Source organism: Cervus canadensis, chromosome 1 (genome assembly GCF_019320065.1).
Source record: "Cervus canadensis isolate Bull #8, Minnesota chromosome 1, ASM1932006v1, whole genome shotgun sequence".
Lineage (NCBI taxonomy): Eukaryota > Metazoa > Chordata > Mammalia > Artiodactyla > Cervidae > Cervus > Cervus canadensis.
Window position 1 is genome coordinate 19,238,327 of NC_057386.1, and position 22,439 is coordinate 19,260,765.

Genomic DNA, 22,439 nt, shown 5'->3' on the forward strand with positions numbered 1-22,439 from the left:
TGAGGGGTTGGAGTTTTTCTAAATCCAGAAAATCTAGCCGTCTATCACTTAGCGGAAAGCACACGATGGTGGTATTTTTAGAGCCAGAGGTTTTGACTGTATAAGGTCAAGACCGGTTGGCCTTGAAAATGGAACGTCTTCATTATTTCCTGCTACAACAGTTCTCTCAGGAACACGAACATTTCACGTAATCCCACTAGCATTTAAGCCTCCTCCTTGGAATCCTTGTTCCAGCTCAGCACTTGGTGTAGTGCTTTCATTTCCCCCTCATTCGCTAATTAATACCTTCCGTGTATTCCTTTTCATACTGAGGAATTCGACTAGCTTCCGCCATCTGAGCAGCAGTGGGAGAAAGCTCTCTCCCTCACTAAATGTCTACCAACTACTGCTTGCTTTCGGGCATTACGTGTAAATCCTTTTGAGTTGCTTCAAAGTATGCCCGTGCTTGCACTTAGAGCCACTTTTGTGCCCCTGAGGCCCGCTGGAGGGTCTCCGCCTCAGGGCCTCAGCTAGCTGAACCTTAACCTCCCCCTCCTCCAAACGTCTTAATGGAGTGTCACTAAACTGCGGCCCCTTTCAAAACTACACGTAGTACACGTAGAACAAGTTACCGAACGCGGGCGCCTTTAAGCAAAAAAAAAAGGGGGGGGGGAGGGGGGCGGGAAGCTTCTGCGGCTAGAGATGGAAACCCATACCTCTAAAACGAAGCAAACTCTCGGTAGAAAGCCTCCCAGCGAGCAATCTCCCCTCTCAGAGATTTAAAAAAGAAAAAAAAAAAAAATGCCTGGATCATCTATACCTGCGAAGAATACAGAATGCTTGCTTCATCTAAACCCGTGAAGAACGCAATGAGATCAAAAAGCTCCTCCGCAAGCGCTGGGAAGCAAGAAGTGAGGAAAGAAAACACCGACTTCGGAAGACCTACGGTACTCCGATCACTTCTCATCTCGACACGTGCAGGCTTTGCAAGCCACCTCTAAACACGTCTGTTTTTGTTGTACCAGTATTAGTTTCCCCCGAGGGGGGTGCACCGTTCCTGGAAGTACTGCAATACCAGGTCGATGCGTGGAGTGGACGGAGCAAGCTCCTATTCCAACTCCCAGCTCCAAAAATCCATTTAATATATTGTCCTCGGATAGAGGACGTATCAGATATTAAACTGATAAGAACAGATACTACACTTGATCTTAGCCAAAAGGCCGAGAAGCGATACCCGTTAGCTCCGCCTGGCCGCAGCCGCCCTCGCTCCATCCCCATTCAACCCACGGTGAGCACCCTCAACCACACTCCTTGTCTGATTCCTTTTGCGTCGTCGACAGTGCTTTCATCGGACTCCTGTGCAGACTTTTTTGTCCTCTACCTTTGTGAGGACAAGTTCTATGTCCTTAACTGTTCCGTCATTCCCGCGCCGAACAGCCATTTCTAATCTGCATGCTCCGCCTTCTGCCGCCCGAGGGGGCGCGGCTACCGCGGGCGGACTCCACCCTCCGGACCGCCTCCTCGCTCCCCGAGCCCACACCAGACCCGGAGCCCGCCTCCCGGCCTCCTGGCCCCGTGCGCTTCCTGCCGCAGACCCCACCCAGGGGCGGCTGCCGGAGACGGCGAGGGAAGCGCTGACACGGAAGCAGCTCTCACGGATCGAGCCCCGGAAACCAAGAGCTCGCTTTTGTCGCTCGTTCCCCGGCTCGCGCTGCACTCGCAACCGTTGCCTCCTACACGCTGAGCTAGTGCCCGACGCCCGTCACGGTGTCCGCGGCTCTAACGGCCAGCACCACCCCCCTCGCCCCTCCTTGCTCCGGGCCGCTCTGCTCGCGTCCGTGTTCACCCGCCGGTCTTCTGCCCGACAGTTCGGGCCCCCTGGTGCGGCGGGGTGGGGGTGGGGGGGGACTCGTCCTGAGAAGCGATGTCCTGGGGGACAGTCGTTGGAATGGAACCCTGCCCGTCGCGATCACTTGGCAGCTCCGTTTCTCACTGCGTGATGCGCTCCCGTGGAATTTGCTCCAATCCGGGTGCACGGACTGAAGGGTCTGCGAAGCGCGTCCGGCCCCGGGGCACCGCGCCCTGCGGAGGCCGCTCGGGTGCCCCTTGTGCCCTCAAGGCGGTGCGGGGCCGTGGCGGTCCCGGCCACCCTCGCCGCAACGGAGCCTTGAAGCTCGGGAGATCGGGGACGGCGACTGGAAGAGCAGGGCAGGCGTTCTCCGGCAGCGCCTCGTCCCCCAGCCTCGCCAACAACCCCGCGTGGCCTCAGACTTGGGACTGCTTTTTCGGTGGCGGGAGTGGGTAGGGGGGGAGCGCGAGGGGTGGATTTCTTAGGTGCAAACGGTGCTCCAGCCTGGCTCGGATGTGCGGTTTTCTCTCGTGGGTAAATAAAGTTGAGGGTCCCCTCCTGTTCCAGAGAAGCCTTTACATTTTCTCTCTGTGAGCTATTAATAACCTCCCTGTCGGTGGTCTTCGACCCTCTTCCCTATTCCTGCTGGCTTTTCAGTTGGGCTTTGCTTAAGGTGATGACGATTGCATTGTTTAAAGGTTCCGTTTTTATATCGTCCTATTTATCCATTTAAAGAAGATATCGTTTCCATTTTGAGCCGAAAGGGCTTATGAAATAATTTCCTAAATCTTCCTCTAGGTCGTCGTCTTCTTCTCCCTCAACATCTACATCGTCCAGCCGGGAGGTGCTTTCCCGGGCTTGGGTGGTGGTGGTCAGTCGCGCCCGACTCTTCGCGACCCCGTGGACTGTAGGCCTGCCAAGCTCCTCTGTCCATGGAATTTTCCAGGCAAGAATCCTGGAGCGGGTTGCCATTTCCTGTTCCTCCTCCAGGGCATCTTCCCCACGCACGGATGGAACCCGCGCCTCTTGCGTCTCCCGCATCTGCAGGCGGATTCTTGACCACTGCCCCACCTTCCTCTGGAGCACGGTGTGAATGAGCAAATTTCCCCTTCATACCACCTGTTTGAGATGCCGCCTGTAAGCCTCAGCGGCATCCCATGTGCATTTTGGAGTCATAGGCCTGGACGTGCCTTTAAAATGTAGCAGAACTCACGGACCTAACCACCTTTGATACGCCGAGGCCCCGGGTTGACCTCTCCCGTCCGTGCAGACGGTGGGTGGTACACCCAGTCAGACAGAGCCCGACGCTGAGAGGTGACCCTTCAAGGCCAAGTAGGAATCCCTTACACGAATGACCCTTCTCCGGAGAACGGATGCCGGCTCCGGCAGCGACGGGCAATGTGGAGGGGACCGGCCCTCTGCCCGACCAGGAGTCCGAGTGAGAAGGCTCCTGCCTTTACCCCTGGGACGTGGGTTTGCCTGACAGGACACAGCTGTGAGTGTCGGAGCTGGGGTCCGGGCTGCCCGCCTTCACCCCCGGTTCTGACAAACAGACGACCGGTCACTCACCACCCGAGACTCGACCCACCAGGGCCTGTGCTGGGACCCAGGGCCAGACACCGCTCCTGTTGCCCGGACTTGTCCCGCCCGGGAGCCGAATGGCCAGGACCCCCGGCGTGATGAGGAGGGGACCCTGTGTGCGCTCAGTCGCTCGGTCCCGTCCGACTCGTTGCGACCCCCATGGACGGTAGCCTGCCGGGCTCCTCTGTCCATGGACTTTTCCAGGCGAGTAACTGGAGCGCGTTGCCATTTCCTACTCCAGGGGATCCTCCCGACCCAGGGATCGAACCCCCGTCTCCTGCGTCTCCCGCCCTGGCAGGCGGATTCTTTGCCACCGCGCCACCTGGGAAGCTCTTGAGGGACCTGCTGAGAGGGTGGACGACTCGGTGCGGCTCCCACCTGGTGGGACCTCCTCAGGGCTCCAGGCCTCTCCCGGGTGGCTCGGGATCCCTACCCGGACACACCCAATGAGTGACCAGGTGCGAAGGACAGACAGGAAGCCAGCCCAGTCAGGAAGGCCTTCCTGACCCGGGAGACGGCCTCCAGGACAGGTTAGAGTTTCGCTGGGGGCGCTGGCGGTGCGCGGGCCGGTCACATTGACAGAAGGGGGGAACCTGGGGGCAAGAGCCTCCGGGAGGCGCTTGGCACGAGCGTCGGCCGGAACGCAGAGGTGCAAAGCCAGGGGGCGCGCTGGGCGAAGGAGGGCCGTGGCCTGCACCCCGCCGACCCGCCGAGACGCTGCGAGGGTGTGAGCTGGGCCTCACGGCTGCTCCGGGGAACGCCTGCTGCGAGTGGGCTCTCTCTTACACTCCTCATCCCCCAACCCCACGTCTCTCCCCTCACAGGCTCCTTCCGTATCCCAGACTGGGCCGGCTGGGTTCAGCTTCTCTGGGGGGGAACCAGCACGGCCCTGCTGTGCCCCACCTTTACCCAGGCCGGAGCCCTCCTAGCTCAGATCAAGGCGCTTCTGTGACCCCTCTGTACGGTGCCCGTGTCCAGGCGGCTCTCCACCCGAGCTTCACCGAGGAGAAAGCAGCTGGCGGTGTGAAACAGAGGGTCTGACTCTGCCTTGAGGGTCTGCCCGAGAGCTGCTAAGCCTCGCCCTTCCCTCGTCCCCTCTCACGCCGGACCCCGGCAAGCTGATGAGAAAAGCCTCACGACGGCCGCCCCTCTGCTCAGCACTATCCACTTAAAAAAAGAAAGAAAGAAAAAAAATCCACAACCTAAAAGTCGAGACTTGTGTTTTATTCGGCGGGAATATGTAGGACCTCAAGCCCCGCAGTCAGCGTCTGAAGCGACCCTGAGAGAACCGCCAGGAGGAGGTGGGCGGTGGGGGGAGGAGCCAGGTGACACCCAAGGTTTGCCACAAACAAAGGGCGGGCGGTCTGAACGTCAAGGGGTGTCTCCTGTTCTGTACATGGAAGAAAACCAGGCATCCCGGGTGTAAGGACCTTAGCGCTTTTCTATACCTGGGGAGATGCTCGAGTCTGGGCTCACGGAAATCACTCCTTTGACACGCATCTCGGCTCTCTGGGGCCACCGTCCTGTGGTTTTCACATCCTGGGCTTCCTCGGGGCTCACCTGGAGGCAGTGGCTGTGGTGGGATGGCCGCTAGACGGCAGGTATTCTCTCAGTCCTGAGCGCCCGCGGGGCTCACCGGCTCACCTTCCCGTGACGGCCGCAGTCGCTGGTGACTGTGACGTCCTCGTTTACTGATGTGGAGGGAAGTGTTCCACTGCTCACCACCATCGGAACACCGACCTGGCCTCCTTTCCTGGCTCTTGGTCTGCCGCGGAGAGCCACCCCGCTCTCCCTGGGAAGCCTCCTCATGGGACTTGTCAATCTCTTCGGGGGGAATCTGGCGGCGGGGGCGGGTGGGTGGGGGTGGGGGGGGTCACCGGTCTCCGCACGCAGGACAAATTTGGGGGTAGGGGGATGGGGAGATGCGACCCGGAATCTATGGGGCTTGCGCTCAACGTTTTCCAGGACGGATCCACAGGCCTCCCCACCGGACTGGGCGGACTCCCGTCCGTGACACAACCCTCGAATTCGGTGTTTCCTCACCCGTCCACTGTCCACCAGAGTGCCTGTGGCGGGTTATACCCAAAACCGGTCTGGTGCTGTCCCACGCCGATTTCGACCGGCATCGGCAGGAGTGCATCGGACCCTTTCCCTGTCTCGGAGAAGTCCGTGTGTCAGAACACGAGGGCGTCTTGGCAGGGCTTCCGGATGCACGCCGGGCAGCGGGAGCGAAGCCCTTGACCTCAGACCGGGACTCGAACCCGGACAAGCGCAGGCTGGGACACCAATCCACGCGGCTGGGCCTCCGACCCAGCCAGAGCCCATCGTACCTGGTTTCAAGACCCGATGAAGCTCAGGTTCTCCACGTCCTATCGCAGAAAGAATTCAGTGAGAGACAAAGTGATAGGTAAGAAGTGGATTGATTCCGAGAGAAACACACTCCATAGGCAGAGCGTGGGCCATCCCAGAGGGCGAGTGTGGCGGCCTCCAAACGTGGCGTGGTTAGCTTTCATGGGCCGGGTAATCTCCTAGGCTAATGAGCTGATCAGCTGCTAGGCTAATCAACCCTGAATATTCATTGGAAGGGCTGAGGCTGAAGCTGAAGCTCCAATGCTTTGGCCACCTGAGGCGAAGAGCTGACTCACTGGAAAAGCCCCTGATGCTGGGAAAGATTGAAGGCGGAAGGAGACGGGGACCACAGAGGATGAGACGGTTGGGTGGCGGCCTCGACACAAAGGACGTGAGTTTGAGCCAGCTCTGGGAGATGGTGAAGGACAGGGAAGCCTGGCGAGCTGCAGTCCGTGGTCCCAAAGAGTCGGGCTGACCCAGCGACTGGGCACCGACGGTGAGTGGGAGGATCATTCCAACTATTAGGGGAAAGGGGTGGAGGTTTCCAGGAATTGGGCCACTGCCCACTTTTTGGTCTTTTGACAGTGCCTTGGAACTCTCATGGCGCCTCTGGGTATGTCCTTTAGCTTGCTGCTTGAGAATCAAGGTCCGCTTGAAGTTGAGTTCTCCGCCAGCTTAGACCCCATGGACTGTAGCCCGCCAGGCTCCTCTGTCCATGGGATTCTCGAGGCAAGAATACTGGAGGGGGCAGCCATTCCCTTCTCCAGGGGATCATCCTGACCCAGGCATCGAACCCGGTCTCCTGCACTGCAGGCAGATTCCTTGTGCCATTCTTTCAAAAGCTATGCCCTGCCCCCTTCCCTTCTGTTTCAGAAACGCCTGTGGAGCTTGGAAGTACAGCGAGACTTGGGCCCCGCCTGAGAGTCTGGTCCGATTGATCTCGGGAGACCTAGGCCTGCAGTGGCTTGGGTTCCCAGCCGGAGGTTGGGGCTGGGTCGCAGCGGTGAAAGCACCGGGTCCTAGCCTCTAGACCCGTGGTCAGTGACAAGGACCCTGGCCCTTCGGCTCTGCGGAAAGGAATCCCCACGGAGACGGAAAGTGGTGAAACAAGTGGGGCACTTATTGAGAGGAAAAGAGTACGCTATGTGTGGATAGGCACGCGGGCAGACGCAGAGGGAGAGTCCCTGAGTCGCGCCCTTGTGGTGGCTTGAATTACTTTTTTAGTTTACTTTTTAGATCTTTCGGCCACAAGGTGTGTGGGAATCGTAGCTCCCCCCACCAGGGATGAAACCCTCACCCTCTGTGTTGGAAGGCAAAGTCTTCACCACTGGACCACCAGGGAAGTCCCTTGAATTGCTTTTGTGAGGCATTTCTCCAGGTTTCCGTTGGCCGATCATTTGGATCTGCCTGGTTCACAGGCCATATTTGGTATATCTCAGGGTCCTTCTACAGGTGTGCATGCATCTCTTAGCCAAAGTGGATTCTACCGGCCTGTGGGTAGCCTGGCATTCGTTCGCATCACTCCCCTTTGACCTCCGAGGAGCCGTTCTGTACCTGTGTGGTCAGGGAGCTGTCCCGACTTCCAGAAAGAGAAATGTGTGGTCTGGGCGGGGCCCAGCCCGCTCGCCCTCATTGCCCTGCCCTTCTCCTCTTGGACCTTTTGGTCAATAGAGAACACATCTGAAACAACTGCTTTACCCCGGGGTGGAGGTGGGGAGCGGCAGGTACCTCCTGCCTCACCACGGCCGGACGGTGGTGCCTGGTGCCCGGGACCCAAGTACGACTGCGACGAGAGCCCTGGACACCACCCCACCCCCACCCTCACACCCCCGCCCACAGTAGGTCTAGAAGGGAAAACTTTCCTCCCCTGTGAGGAAAGACCTTTGCGGGTAGGACGTCACTGGCCTGTCATTTGTTTGGTCGGGCCCAGCCAGCCTTAGGGCTACCTGTAGGAACCTGACTTCAATCGCCTACATCGGAGGGGGTGTCCAAGCTATTCTCTTACGTGGCCACGTTGGGTGGTATTTCTACCAGAGGATGGTCACCGTCCAACTAACCGTCGGCTGGGGTCGACGTGAGGGGCGGAGGGCGAGTGAGTGAACCAGGCACATCTAGGAAACCGTCCAGGGTAGAACCAATTCTGACTCCGTGTTGGATCTGTTTCTTGGACTTCAACCTTGGGTTTCTGTTGCTTTTGTTATTATCATGATACACAATGGCCTGCCCCCAGAGAACCCTGCCTCTCTGCCCGTCTGTTAAAGTGTCTTCGGTCGGCTCCCAGGAGGGCTGATCTGACCCTACCCACCTGTGTGCACGACTCCAAGAGAGATGAGATCTGCACGTCCCCTCCCCAAGGCTGGCCATTCCAAGAGATGTTTTTGCAGGACTGACGGCCCCTTTTAGTTTATTCCTCACCGCCTCTCCCTCTCTCCTCGGCCTTTTTTGTACGTTGCTTCCTCACCGCTTCCCTCTCTCTGGTTCCATGAAAGAACCTGGCCTCTAGACCCCAATAAGATGGCTATTTTGAGGCATGAGTCTGCCATCCTCTCTGGGACTAATTAGAGTCTGTACCAGAAACAAACGGCAGCAGATATATGGGAGATTTGGCAGATGACCGAGTTTCAGGAGATGTGGAGGCGCTTGGGAGACAGAAGAGATGGGGGCGAGGCACGAGAGAGGAGGATGGAGCCTGATGAGACTCACCCTGATAGATTCAGACCTGAGTGTCGGGGCTTCCAAAATCTCTGTTGGCTGCGAGTTTAGCACAGCGCCTTCTGTACAAAGCACACAGGAGAAGACCAAAAGTTCAGACAGGAACGACTCAATCCTCTGGCACAATAGAAAAGACCGTTCCAGAAACCAGTCCGCAGATAAAAACAACAACAACACGGGGCGGGTGTGGGGGGATCTTCCAAACAAAACCTAAAGGTTAAAGAATCAAAAGATTGACTCCTTAGAAAAGACCTGATGCTGGGAAAGACCAAAGGCAGGAGGAGAGAGGGAGGATAGAAGATGAGAGAGATAGTCGGACGGCATCACCCATATGAGTCTGAGCAAGCTCTGGGAGTTAGTGACGAACAAGGAAATGTCATGGTCCGGGCGCCCAGGTTGGAAAAGAATTTCCAGACATGAGACAGAACGAGAGGGAAATAAAGTTTATTAAAATGGGAGACACTGTTGGAACAGCGGGCCAGCTCAAGAGAGAGCCGACGTTGAACGTGGGTCCTTTGTTCACATTTATACCCAGGGTACACGGAGTGGGATAGGGGTCTTGGGGGTCATTTGCTGATTGGATGAGGCACATATAGTGGGTTGGAGGGAAGACCAAGGCAAATATCTTCTCCCTATGGCGTAGGAGGGGAGACAGGTTATACTGCTCACAAGGACCTGAAATCCATTAATGGTTACAGCATGGGGGAAGGAAAGGGCGATAAGGGTCTTGCTTTCTGTTCCTGCGTTCCAAAAAGACCCTCCTAGGTCTTACCTGCGCTTCCCTCCTTGGGTCACCACAGGAAATGGACAGGGAAAAGCAGGACTAAGCAATTGGATCAAACTGAAAGAATCAAAATCAGCCTAGAAGAAAACAAAACTAAGACAGGGAAAAAGCTGCACAGACCCCACCGAAGCCCAAGTGAAAAACACAAAAGAGAAATCTCCCGAGGAGGAAAACCAGGAAAGGAACAAGTCTACCATTTGGGGGTGCCAGTTTTGTTCTCGGAGGGAGTGCACCGTTCCTGGGAAGTGCTGCGACACACCGCAGGCTCCGATGCCAACTCCTTGCTCCAAAAACTCACTTAACTGGTATTGTTCCCAGAGGGAGGAGGTATCCGGCATTACGTTGGTAAAGAACAGATACTACACTTGATCTTAGCCTAAAGGTGGAAAAGCAGTGGTGCTTTCTCGGGCAGGTGGTCACCATCCTCCCCTCCTCTCCATTCGGCTCACCCTGAGCGACCTAGCCAAGGCTCTCTAGCCCGTGTCCTCTCCAGACCAGTGACACTGAACTTGTTCTCCACATTCTGGTCGATTCTCACATCTCTTTTGGCTCCCTGGCCTGCTCCCATGAACCGCCCTCCTCCACCCTGAGGGCGTGACCAGCATCCTCAGGCTCCGCTCAGGCGTCACAGGTGCCAGCTCTGGTCCGAAGGCGGGGGGAGTGCGCTTGGGGTGCGGGAGCTGCAGGACCAGAACGGTCCGCGAAGCCTGAAGTGAGCCCCGGGGCCGTGGCTGTGCATCCGGGGGAGCCGCGTGAGCCCGAGGCTGCCAGACACCTGACTCCTTCCCAGGGTCCTGGCCGGGCTCCTTAACTGGTACCCTGGGATGGTAGCTCAGCTGGTAAAGAATCCACCAGCAGGAGACCCCGATTCGATTCCTGGGTCGGGAACCTCCTCCGGAGAAGGGACAGACTACCCACTCCAGTATTCTTGGGCTTCCGTGGTGGCAACATCTGCCTGCAAGGGATCTGTGGGAGACCTGGGGTCCATCCCTGGGTTGGAAAGATCCCCTGCAGAAGAGAACGGCTACCCGATCCAGGATTCTGGCCTGGAGAATTCCACGGACAGAGGAGCCTGGTGGACTCCATGGGGTCCAGTGCATGGGGTCGCCAAGAGTCGGACACGACTGAGCGACTTTCACATGGCCGGGCGGGCGCACTTGTCTTTTCTCAGTTCTCTGCACAGCCGCTAGAGAGCTGCAGGGTCTGTGAGACTAGCAGAGTCGGCCCTCCCCTAACCGACGCTCTAGTTCTGTCAACCCTGAGGGGAAAGACCCCCACCCGCCCCCCGGGGATGGCCCCACGGGACAGCCGCCTGGCAGTCGCTGCCCTGCGTTCTTTGCTGTGATCACACCCACCTGGATACTGGACACCCTAGAGAGGATCGGCGCTGTCATCATCCTCGTGTCACTGTCGTGATCCATGAGACCAGAGAGGCTAAGAAGCTTGCCCTGGTCACACAGCTAGCGGGCAGCTGACCTGCGGGGTGGACCACGGTGTCCCAAGACCTCGCCCGCTTCTGGAGCACAGGCCCCGCTCACTGATGGCGCCTCCGAGGGGGAGGCCAGCAGAAGAAGGCGACTTTGGAGGGGCGCGGGGCTGCTGGTGACACACAAGCCAGTTTGCTGGCGCCCGGCCCACAGCACCAGGGTTTCTATAAGGGTGGGTGGCACCTGGGGTCACGGCCTCACCTGACCCTGCCTCGGCTCCTGGCTCCGTGACTCCATGCTGCCCTGGGTTTTCCCTCTCTCCTGTGGGAGGGAAAGGGTGGGGGTGGTGATCTGTTTCACACCTTCTCAGGGAACCCTAATAACCTGCCGGCCACATTAGCTCTGAGGCCCCCTCTGGACATGCCCGGCAGGAGTCAGCCCTCAACTAGCAAACACTAGGGAGAAACAGTGACTTTGCCAGACACTTCTCTGAGCCGTCATCTCCTGGTGGGAAGCTCGGTTCTAAGAAAACCTAACGTGGGCCCGTTTTCAGCCATCCCCCTCTCTTCTGCCACTAGAGGTGCCCGCCCCTCTGTGCCCCAAGATGGGTGTGAGTTTGTGAGTATCTAGCACCAGACAGACATGTCATATACAAATACACACACACACACACACACACACACACATATATAGAAATATGGACATGCTTTTTTTAACTCCACTTACCCACAACCCCACTTGCTCCAGGCCTTATCCCTCTCCGGCCCCTCCCCCAAGCCTCCTGGCACACCCCGCACCCCCGAAACTGGTCCTGTTGTTCAGTCACCAAGTCATGTGCGACTCTTCCTTGACCCCATGGACTGCAGCACACCAGGGTTCTCTGTCCCTCACCATCTCCCAGAAAGTTTCCAAGGTCATGTCCAGTGAATCGGTGATGCCACCCAACCCTCTCATCCTCTGTCACCCTCTACTCCTTCTGCCTTCAATCTCTCCCAGCATCAGGGTCTCTTCCAAGGAGTCAGCTCTTCGCATCAGGTGGCCATAGTATTGGAGCTTCAGCTTCAGCACCAGTCCTTCCGAGGAGAATTCGGGGTGGATTTCCTTCAAGATGGACTGGTTTGATCCCCTCGCAGTCCAAGGGACTCTCAGGAGTCTTCTCCTGCACCACAGTTCCAAAGCATCAGTTCTTCGGCCTCTGCCTTCTTTATGGTCCAGCTCTCACCACCGTACATGACTCCTGGAAGGACTGTAGCCTGGACCATATGCACCTCTGTTGACAAAGGGATGTCTTTGCTTTTTAACACACTGTCTAGGTTTGTCATAGCTTTCCTGCCAAGAAGTAACCGTCCTCTGATTTCCTGGCTGCAGTCACCCTCCTCAGTGATTTTAGAGTCCAAGAGGAGGAAATCTGTCACTGCTTCCACCTTTCCCCCCTCTATTTGCCAGGAAGTGATGGAACCAGATGTCATGATCTTAGTGTTGTTGTTTTTTTTTTCTTCTGAATATTGAGGTGTTTTTCTTCAAAATCGCTTATGTATTTATTCTTGGCTGCGCTGGGTCCTTGTTGACACATGTAGGCTCTCTCTAGTCGGGAGCGTGGGCTACTCTCTACTTGTGGCTTATGGGCTCTAGAGTGCGGGCTCAGTAGTTGTGTCACAGGGGCTTAGTTGCCCCAGGGCCTGTGGCATCTTCCTGGGCCAGGGATTGAACAAATGTCCCCTGCATTGGCAAGCAGGTTCTTAACCACCGGGCCACCAGGAAGTCCAATGTTGAGTTTTAAGCCGGCTCTTTCACTCTCCTCCTTCACCCTCAGCAAGAGGCTCTTTAGTTTCTCTTCCCCTTCTGCCATTAGAGTGGTATCAGCCGCAGATCTGAGGCTGTCGATGTTTCTCCTGGCAATCCTGGTTCCCGCTTGTAGCTCACCCGGCCCGGCATTTCGCATGATGTGCTTGCGAAACAGTTAAACAGACAGGGTACAAGAAACAGCCTGTCGTACTCCTTTCTCAATTTTGACCCAGTCAGTTGTTCCATAGAAGGTTCTGACTGTTGCTTCTTGACCCGCATGCAGGTTTCCCAGGATACAGGTAAGATGGTCTGGTATTCCCATCTCTTTGAGTTTTCCACAGTTTGTTATGATCCACACAAAGGCTTTAGCCGACTCAACGAAACAGAGGTAGAGGTTTTTCTGGATTTCCCTTGCTTTCTCTAGGATCCAGCGAATGCTGGCAATTTGATCTCTGTTTCCTCTGTCTTTTCTAAACTCAGTTTGGACATCTGGACGTTCTCGGTTCACCGAGAACCAGCTTGGAGGATTTTGAGCATAACCTTGCTAGTTCAGGAGATGAGTGCAATTGTCTGGTGGTACCTGGGGAGATTGCCACAGCGGCTGCTTTTACCACCACACTGTCTGGTGCACTTAGACCAGCACCCCAGCTAGATCTTGGTCGAATGCAGGAATCAACGGAAATGGACGAAAGAAGGTAAGATGGGGAAGTCGTTCTGGTTCATACATGATTTGAACTTTGTGATGACCTGAACAGCCTATCTTGTGTATCCAAAAGACACAGTGGTTCTTACTTTAGGCCCTCTTCTCTTCTACGTAATAAAACCTCCAAGTAATAATACAACTTCTTCAGTGGCACAGACCTCATCAGTCAGCCACCTGTATAAATGAAATCCCAATACAACCAACACACAGACTGCATTTAAAGCCCATCATTTTAACGTAGACTCCAGGTAGATCTCAGTGGCTTTCACTGGAAACTGCCTGAAGTTCAGAAAACATGTACACAGAAGAAATGTTAGAGGCAGCAAAGGAAGGCAGTCGGTAGAGACATAACATCTCATTCCTGACTGAGAATGCAGAGTAGAAAGAACTGACTTCAGAGAGTTTGAGGTCTGAGAGAATCCCACAGATCTGCGCTTAAGGTGAGGTTATGAAATAAAGAACTTCTTAAAGAATTGGATATGGCTTAAGTTTCAGAAAAATGAAAGAATGTGGAAAAGAAAATAACAAAAGTAAGTGAGTTTTAAGTCTTGGCTTTGATATTTTACCCCACTGAACTTACTTATTCTTCCCCCTGCAATTATCAGGATAACTTGCTAAACATGTAAACAAACTGGAAAAAAAAAAAAAAAAGAGGTAACACACCAAGAAAGAACAAGAAAGAGCTAGTTTCTGACTTTGGGCACTTCTGTAGGTTCCCCCGAGGGGGTGCACCGTTCCTGGAGGTACTGCAATACCAGGTCGATGCGTGGAGTGGACGGAGCAAGCTCCTATTCCAACTCCCTGCTCCAAAAATCCACTTAATATATTGTCCTCGGATAGAGGACGTATCAGATATTAAACTGATAAGAACAGATACTACACTTGATCTTAGCCAAAAGGCCGAGAAGCGATACCGCCGCACCGCCCGTCGCTGTCACCGTCCTGCTCTCGAGCATGTTGCACTCAGTGTGACCCGGGTCCCCGCTCACTCCAGGGCGCCCTGCCTTTGCCTCGTTGACAGTGCTATGGCGCCACTACACCAGACTCTCGAGCAGGCTTCATCCTCCACATTGTAAAAGAGAAATTCCGCATCTGCCGTAGCTTCGTCGTTCTCGGGCAGAAGCGCCGTCTCGAATCTGCATGCCCCGCCCTCTGTCGCCAGGAAGGCGTGGCTCCGGCGGGACCGCAGCGCCCTGGGGACGGCCTCGGGGCTGCGGCTGGGGAGCTCGTCCTTGGTGCTGGGGGAGAGGAGAGACCCGACCGGAGCGGGTGCGGGGTGGGCGGCGAGAGGGACCTGTGAGAGGAGCTGTTGGCCGAGAGTTTTCCTGAAGACAAGGTCGCAAGGCTGACTCGCTCGAAACGGCCGGACTGACGTGTGTTACACAGGCCTCCGCCTGCGGAGAGAGGGGCTTCGTAGGGTCGGGTGTCTGGAGGGGGCTTCCCTGCCAGGCGGAAGGCGGATGGCCCACAGCGGGGACGGGAGGGGGCGTGTGGATGCGGAGGGCGGGGCCGGGCCGCGGGAGGGGTTCACTCCAACTCCAGCGCCCGCGTCCTTCGGTGCTTTAGGAACCAAACCGATCCCGGGCTTCCTACCGAAAGGTCCCTCCGCCTAGGACCTCGTTTCCCTGCGCCTCCTCCTCAGCTGTGGGTTTCGCTGGTGGCTCAGATTGTCAAGAATCCGCCTGCAATACAGGAAACATGGGTTCGATTTCTGGGTCGGAAGATCCCCTGGAGGAGGAAATTGCAACCCACTCCGGTATTTTTGCCTAGGAAATCCAGTGGACAGAGGATCCTGGCGGGTCACTGGGTCCCAAAGAGTCGGAGACTACTTCGATACTAAAAACAAGAAGAAACATTCTGTTGATCTGAGCGGTCACAGGCACTAGCCACATGCAGCCAGGGAACTCTGGGCTGGTGGCTCCTCCGAATTCAGAGGTACCACTGAATCCAGAAGTAGCCGGAATTCAACGGTTTCCACTTTCAAGTGGAAAACACACATGAGATCTCAAAGACTTAGTTTTAAAAATTGTAAAATAAATAAATAAAATTGTAACATATCTCTGTAATGTTGATATTAATTACATATCGAAATATTTTAGATTTCTGGTTTGTGTCTGGGGTGGGGGAGGGTGTGTGCCCCAGGGTTTGCAAGAACCCTGAGGAGGGATGGGATGGAACTCTCCCTGCCTTGTCATTGAAAGCATTGAGCTCTAACCACTGACCACCAGAGAATTTCTGAGATATCTTTTTTTTTCCCCATTTATTTTTATTAGTTGGAGGCTAATTACTTTACAATATTGTAGTGGTTTTAGCGATACATTGACATGAATCAGCCATGGATTTACATGTGTTCCCCATCCCGAACCCCCCTCCCACCTCCCTCCCCATGCCATCCCTCTGGGTCGTCCCAGTGTACCAGCCCCAAGCACTTGTCTCATGCATCAATTTCTGAGATATTTTGAGTTAAAGAGCATATTAAACTTATTTTCACTCACTTGTTTATTTTTTGATATGCCTAGGAATATTTGTATTTACCTGAAGGAGGGAACACCCTGGTGGTTCAGTGGATAGGCCTTGGCGCTTTCAGTGTGGGAGACTGCATTCCATCCTTGGTTGGAGAACTGGGATCCCAAAAGCCACACAGTGTGGCCAAATGAAAAAAAAAAAAAAAAACCAGTTATGTGTGTGCCTCACATATTTCTTGAAAGCACTGTTACAGATGGAAGTGCTGAGAGGCTAAGCATCTTGCCTAATGTGAAAAGAAATAAGGATATGCATTCAAGCATCCTGTGAACCACTGGGGCCTTGGAGTTTCAAGATGGGAGTCCTGATATTTTAATTGGGGATGATAAGAATGCATCTCTGATGAGGGTACTTGTTAAGCTACATGAGGAAATGCAGCACATCAGAATGTCTTAATGAATATATCCTAGGAAAAGTGACTTCCTGCCTGAAAATTAGAAATGATTCCATTTGAAGTCTTGCATACTATCTACACCTACTCACCTTGAGCCTATTTCACATCCCCCTCTCACTGGTCTTGTATTTCTGTTGACTGCCAAGTGGCTTTGGCACCCATGATGCTCACATGGCATAGATACACATGTAGATATGGACACAGACACATAGAATGTAGGTATATTCACAAACATACAGCCTTTATTGCTGTGTTGTCTTTCACCTTGACGAGAAGCCTTTTGTTTGCGGGTCTATTCTCAGCACCTATGGTAGTGCTCTGAATATACTTGATTTTTTATATATATATTTTTAAATATTTTTTTTTAACTTGATTTTTGATGAATATGTGTTGAATGACAGAATGAGGGTCCAATGAGACAATGTATAATGTGCTTAGCCTAGGTCTAACAAAGTCTTCAAATTTCTGAATCAGAAATTTTGAAAGGAGGCCCCAGCGCTGTGTATATCATGTCCTCCAGATGATTTTGACAAAATCCCTAATTTGAGCACCCATTTGTGTGGGTCAAACAACATGGGTGACTTGACAGAAATCTGTGACATCAAGAAGCTGAATCAGGGACTTCCTGGTGGTCCAGTGGTTAAGTATCCACCTCCGGGTGCAGGGGACACAGTTTGATTCCTGGTCAAGAACTAAGATTCCCACAATGCTCAAGGCAACTACGAGTGAGTGCTCTGGAGCCTGTGTGTCACATCTAAGACCCAAAACAGCCAGGAAGTAAATACAGTTTTAAAAAGTTGAATCAAACATGTAAGGTCTCTGGGGATTGTCCCCGTTGTGAAAGCTCTAAAGAGTCCCTCAGCTAGGATAACTAGCCGACAGTGAGGTCCATGCACAGTGTGAGCCTGGCTCTGTCCCCTCAGCTCACCTCTCTGTCTCTCTCTGGTGGGCTTGTTCCTCCCATCTGGCAGCTGTTAGCTGTTGCTCCCCGGGCACTGTGACCCTCTTGGGGCTCTGGCTGCTGTTGCTTCCTGATCACCCAAGGCCCCTCCTGAGGCCAAGGTCTCCCTAAGTGCCAGTGTCCTGTGCAGATGGAATCTGGAATCTGTCCCGTGTGGATCTGTCTCCTAAGACACCACAACCTGCTGCACCTGCCTCTTCACAGCCTTCTCCTCCCTCCAGCCTCCTCCCGCCTCTGCCTTCCCAACACCAGCTATTAGGCCCTCAGTAAAAGCACAAGAAATGTCACTGAAATCAAATTTCTTGCTCAGAAAATATTCTTTTACATCTCATCTTACCTCTACAAAAAATACTTGAAAAGGGTGGCTTTTCCATTCCCAACTCAAACCGTAGTGAATGTCCTGTCTGAAAAGAAGACTCCAGGGGAATTCTCTGGCAGTTCAGTGGTTAGGTCTCCATTCTTTCACTGCCCAAGGGAAGGGTTCAATATCCAGTAGGGGATCTAAGATGTCACAAGCTGGGTCGCATGGCCAGAAAAAGAAACCACAAAACCTCAGAAGGAGGGAAAAGAAACTGTCCAACACAACACCGCTTTGCTTCAGAATTAGGCAGTGACAGACTCAGACTCATCCACCAGGGGGCAGCATCTTCCCCCTCACCCCCACCCCTGGCCTGCGCTCTGGGAACTCGGTTTTGGATGAGATGTCTCTGAATTGGGCCCCTGGCGGGAGAAAAGGGTATCTAAGGGGCCCTTACCCTCCCCTCAGTTTTTCTTTTCACATTTATTCTAAGTAGTAGGTTGTGTTTTCCCCATTTTATTCTTTCTTTCCTTGGCCTTGGCATCTTATTTCCCAAACCAGGGATGTAACCTGTGTCCTGTACAGTGGAAGAACAGAATTGTAACCCTGGACCACTGGGGAATTCCCGCTCCAATTCATTCTTGGGGAAGCAAAACTGGAATTTGAAATAGATGTCTTTGTGATTCCCTGGCGGAAGCTGCCCAGGGACCTCCTCTCCCCTCCCATCCCTCCTCCTGAGACTCCTCTCCTCCCTTCAGTTGTGCACTCGGGTACTTGGGATGCAGTGGAGACAAGGATGCCCTCAGCTGCTTCCTAGGTGAGCTTCACCCATCCTTTACTCCAGAGCCTGGGTTGTCCTGGGGAATCATCTAAGCCCCTCATTACATGCTGAGGAAACCAAGGCTCCAAAGGGGGAGGTGGCTTTTCCAAGCCAGTTCACTTGTCAGGACAGGACTCATGATGACTCTCAGCCAGGGTTCAGCCCACCAGGCCTTGAGGGGGTCTTTCCCCAGTGTCATCCCTCCCATGGCCTCTGTTTTTCTCCTCTAAGAAATCCCTCATCCCCAGTAAAGGCCTGAGGGTTCAGGATTACTCAGACCTTGCCTAGAAGTACAGGGTTTTATAGGCATCCCTCCCAAGCCCCAAGGCCCAAGACCCAAGACCCAAGACCCAAGACCCAAGGCCCAAGGCACAAGGTCCAAGGTCTCAGAGACCAGACCCCAGACCAGGAAACTCCCAGCTAAGGGCACCCCTTGAGTACATTTAGTCAATCCATCATGTAGTCAGGAATCATAGAGCAAAGCATATAAAGAAAGTGAAATTGCTCAGTCCTGTCACGTCTGACTGTTTGCAACCCAATGGACAGGAACCCACTAGGCTCCTTGTCCTTGGGGTTTTCCAGGCAAGAGTACTGGAGTGGATTGCCAGAGAAACCCTACAGAAAAGTAACTCACTGAGATAATCCAATCCTTGATGATAAAGGGCCAGTTTCTACTTTTGGGTACTTCTGTAAGTGTCCCCGAGGGGGTGCACCGTTCCTGGAGGTACTGCAATACCAGGTCGATGCGTGGAGTGGACGGAGCAAGCTCCTATTCCAACTCCCTGCTCCAAAAATCCATTTAATATATTGTCCTCGGATAGAGGACGTATCAGATATTAAACTGATAAGAACAGATACTACACTTGATCTTAGCCAAAAGGCCGAGAAGCGATGCCGCGGCCCCGCCCGTCGCTGTCACCGTCCTGCTGTCGAGCATGTTGCACTCAGTGTGACCCGGGTCCCCGCTCACTCCAGGGCGCCCTGCCTTTGTCTCGTTGACAGTGCTATGGCGCCACTACACCAGACTCTCGAGCAGGCTTCATCCTCCACATTGTAAAAGAGAAATTCCGCATCTGCTGTAGCTTCGTCGTTCTCGGGCAGAAGCGCCGTCTCGAATCTGCATGCCCCGCCCTCTGTCGCCAGGAAGGCGTGGCTCCGGCGGGACCGCAGCGCCCTGGGGACGGCCTCGGGGCTGCGGCAGGGGAGCTCGTCCTTGGTGCTGGGGGAGAGGAGAGACCCGACCGGAGGGGGTGCGGGGTGGGCGGCGAGAGGGACCTGTGAGAGCAGCTGTTGGCCGAGAGTTTTCCTGAAGACAAGGTCGCAAGGCTGACTCGCTCGAAACGGCCGGGCTGCCGTGTGTTACACAGGCCTCCGCCTGCGGAGAGAGGGGCTTCGTAGGGTCGGGTGTCTGGAGGGGGCTTCCCTGCCAGGCGGAAGGCGGATGGCCCACAGCGGGGAAGGGAGGGGGCGTGTGGATGCGGAGGGCGGGGCCGGGCCGCGGGAGGGGTTCACTCCAACTCCAGCGCCCGCGTCCTTCGGTGCTTTAGGAACCAAACCGATCCCGGGCTTCCTACCGAAAGGTCCCTCCGCCTAGGACCTCGTTTCCCTGCGCCTCCTCCTCAGCTGTGGGTTTCGCTGGTGGCTCAGATTGTCAAGAATCCGCCTGCAATACAGGAAACCTGGGTTCGATTCCTGGGTCGGAAAGATCCCCTAGAGGAGGAAATGGAAACCCATGACTGTGTTCTTGCCTAGGAAATCCCATGGACGCAGGAACCTGGCGGGTCACAGGGTCCCAAACTGTCGGACACTGCTTAGCGAGTAAACAACAGGAAATATTCTGTTGATCTGTGTTGTCACAGCCACTAGATACATGCAGCCAGGGAACTCTGGGCTGGTGGTTCCTCCCAATTCAGAGGTACTGAAAGTGGAAAAGACACATGGGATTTCAAAGACTTACTATTAAAAATTGTAACATAAAAAAAATTGTAACATATCTCTGTAATGTTGATATTAATTACATATTGAAATAATATTTTAGATATCTGATTTTGTATGGGGTGGGCGATGTGCCCCAGGGTTTGAAAGAACACTGAGGAGGGATGGGATGGAACTCTCCCTGCCTTGTCATTGAAAGGATAGAGCTCTAACCACTGACCACTGAAGAATTTTGAAATAACTTGAATTAAAGAACATATTAAACTTAATTTCACCCACTTCTGTTTATTTTTTTATCTGCCTAAGAATGTTTGCATTTACCTGCAGGAAGGAATTCCCTGGTGGATCAGTGGTTAGGCCTCAGTGTTTTCAGTGTGGGAGTCCAGGTTCCATCCTTGGTTGGAGGACTGGGATCCCAAAAGCCACACAGTGTGGCCAAATGAAAAAAAAAAAAAAAAAAAACCAGTTATGTGTGTGCCTCATATATTTCTTGAAAGCACTGTTACAGATGGAAGTGCTGAGAGGCTAAGCATCTTGCCCAATGTGAAAAGAAGTAAGGATTTGCATTCAAGAATCCTGCTAACCACTGGAGCTTCAGGTTTTTTAAACTGGGGGTCCTGATATTTTAATTGGGGATGATAAGAATGCCTCTCTGATGAGGGTACTTGTGAAGCTACACGAGGAAATGCAGCACATCGGAATGTCTTAATGAGTATATCCTAGGGAAAGTCACTTCTTGCCTGTAAAATAGAAATGATTCCGTTTGGAATCTTGTGAACGATCTACACCTACTCACCCTGAGCCCTCCTAGTTCACATCCCCCTCTCCCTGGTCTTGTATTTCTGTTGACTGCCAAGTGGCTTTGGCACCCATGATGCTCACATGGCATAGATACACATGTAGATGGACACAGACACATAGAATGTAGGTATATTCACAAACACACAGCCGTTAGCGCTGTATTGTCTTTCACCTTGATGGGAAATCTGTTGTTTGCTGATCTATTCTCAGCACCTATGATAGTGCTCTGAATGTACTTGATTTTTGATGAATATGTGTTGAATGACTGGATGAGGGTCCAGTGAGACAATGTATACTGTGCTTAGGCTGGGTCTGACAAAGTCTTCAAATTTCTGAATCAGAAATTTTGAAAGAAGGCCTCAGCTCTGTGTATATCAGGTCCTCCAGATGATTCTGACAAACTCCCAAATTTGAGAATGCACCTATTTGTGTGAGCCAAACAACATGGGTGACTTGACAGAAATCCATGAAATCAAGAGGCTGAATCAGGGTCTTCCCCGTGGTCCAGTGGTTAAGTATCCGCGTCCCAGTGCAGGGGACACAGTTTGATTCCTGGTCCAGAACTAAGATTCCCCCATGCATGGGGGTAAGTCAGTCTGAGTGGCTCTGGAGCCTGTGTGTCACAACTAAAACCCGAAAGAGCCGGAAAGTAAATACATTTTTTAAAAAGCTGAATCAAACATGTAAGGTCTCTGGGGATTGGCCCCTGTTGTGAAAGCTCTAAAGATTCCATCAGCTCTGATAACTGGCAAACTACTAGTTCCCCGCACAGCGTGAGCCTGGCTCTCTCCCCTCAGCTCACCTCTCTGTCTCTCTGGTGAGCTTGTTCCTCCCCCCTCGCAGCTGCTGTCTGTTGCTCCCTGGGACTGTCACCCTCTTGGGGCTCTGGCTGCTGTTTCTTGCTGATCACCCAAGGCCCCTCCTGAGGCCAAGGTCTCCCCTAGTGCCAGTCTCCTGTGCAGATGGATGCTGGAATCTGTCCCGGGTGGATCTGTCTCCTAAGACACCACAACCTGCTGCACCTGCCTCTTCACAACCTTCTCCTCCCTCCAGCCTCCTCCCGCCTCTGCCTTCCCAACACCAGCTATTAGGCCCTCAGTAAAAGCATAAGAAATGTCACTGAAATCAGATTTCCTGCTCAGAAAATATTCATGTACATCTGATCAGTATCAGTATCAGTTCAGTCGCTCAGTCGTGTCTGACTTTGAGACCCCATGAACCGCAGCACGCCAGGCCTCCCTGTCCATCACCAATTCCTGGAGTCCACCCAAACCCATGTCCATTGAGTTGGTGATGCCATCCAACCGTCTCATCCTCTATTGTCCCCTTCTCCTCCTGCCCTCAATCTTTCCCAGCATCAGGGTCTTTTCAAATAAATCTGCTCTTTGCATCAGGCGGCCAAAGTATTTTAATTTCAGCTTCAGCATCAGTCCTTCCAATGAATAGTCAGGACTGATTTCCTTTAGGATGGACTGGTGCCGGGGTCCAGCCTCAGCAGGATCCAGGGGGTACCCACCAGATGAACGGCATCGGTGAGA

At 53.6% G+C, this 22,439-nt stretch overlaps 1 long non-coding RNA gene, 3 other non-coding genes and 1 pseudogene across 4 annotated transcripts; all 5 read right to left on the reverse strand.

Annotated features, from left to right (window-relative positions):
• Positions 1-1,020: 1,020 nt before the first annotated feature.
• Positions 1,021-1,211, reverse strand: LOC122425813. The gene has a single exon (XR_006265011.1). It is a non-coding gene; the product is annotated as a U2 spliceosomal RNA (small nuclear RNA).
• Positions 1,212-9,476: 8,265 nt separating this feature from the next.
• On the reverse strand, positions 9,477-9,649 carry LOC122424722 (annotated as a pseudogene).
• A 4,241-nt stretch (positions 9,650-13,890) lies between these two features.
• LOC122425822 lies at positions 13,891-14,081 on the reverse strand. Its single transcript, XR_006265014.1, has one exon. It is a non-coding gene; the product is annotated as a U2 spliceosomal RNA (small nuclear RNA).
• Positions 14,082-14,430: 349 nt separating this feature from the next.
• LOC122441008 lies at positions 14,431-19,076 on the reverse strand. Its single transcript, XR_006269170.1, has 4 exons — positions 18,800-19,076; positions 17,385-17,563; positions 15,705-15,790; positions 14,431-14,851 (listed from the first exon to the last, which is right to left on the reverse strand). It is a non-coding gene; the product is annotated as an uncharacterized LOC122441008 (long non-coding RNA).
• Positions 18,868-19,058, reverse strand: LOC122425798. Its single transcript, XR_006265008.1, has one exon. It is a non-coding gene; the product is annotated as a U2 spliceosomal RNA (small nuclear RNA).
• Positions 19,077-22,439: the final 3,363 nt, after the last annotated feature.